This window comes from Charadrius vociferus, unplaced genomic scaffold (genome assembly GCF_000708025.1).
Source record: "Charadrius vociferus isolate BGI_N301 unplaced genomic scaffold, ASM70802v2 scaffold281, whole genome shotgun sequence".
Taxonomy (NCBI): Eukaryota; Metazoa; Chordata; class Aves; order Charadriiformes; family Charadriidae; genus Charadrius; species Charadrius vociferus.
Genome location: NW_009646633.1, coordinates 616,509 through 617,010, shown reverse-complemented (window position 1 = coordinate 617,010; position 502 = coordinate 616,509).

The following is a 502-nucleotide window of genomic DNA, read 5'->3' as shown; positions in this document are numbered from 1 at the left end:
GGTGTGGCACCTCCTGCGGGGTCCCGGCCGCCCGCTGTGTCCGTCCCGTCCCCCCCCCCCAAATAAACGGGCTCTCGGGGTCTCTGGGATGCAGTTGCCCTTCGGGGAAAAAAAAGAAAAAAGGGGAACAAACCAACCAAGCAACCAACCAAAAAACCCCTCTCACCCCCAAAAAGACAAAACAAAACAAACCCCAAAAACAAAACAGAGGAAAAAAAGCAAAAGAAACCTGAAAAAATACAATAATAATTTAAGAAGAAAAAAAAAACAGGATGTAAATCCCTCCTCGTTACTCCTGTGCCTCAGGGTGACGGCAGCCCTGATGCCGCTGGCTTTCTTTTTTTTTTTTTTTTTTTTTTTTAATTTATTTTTAATTGCCATAGCTGCAGAAGTCAGTGATTCGGCGGAGCGTGGGAGGTCAGGCGTGGGGGTGGGACACGGCGGCTTCGGTCCCACGGGGCCGTGCCCGTGCCCAGGTGCCCTGCGTGGCTCCTGCAGCACC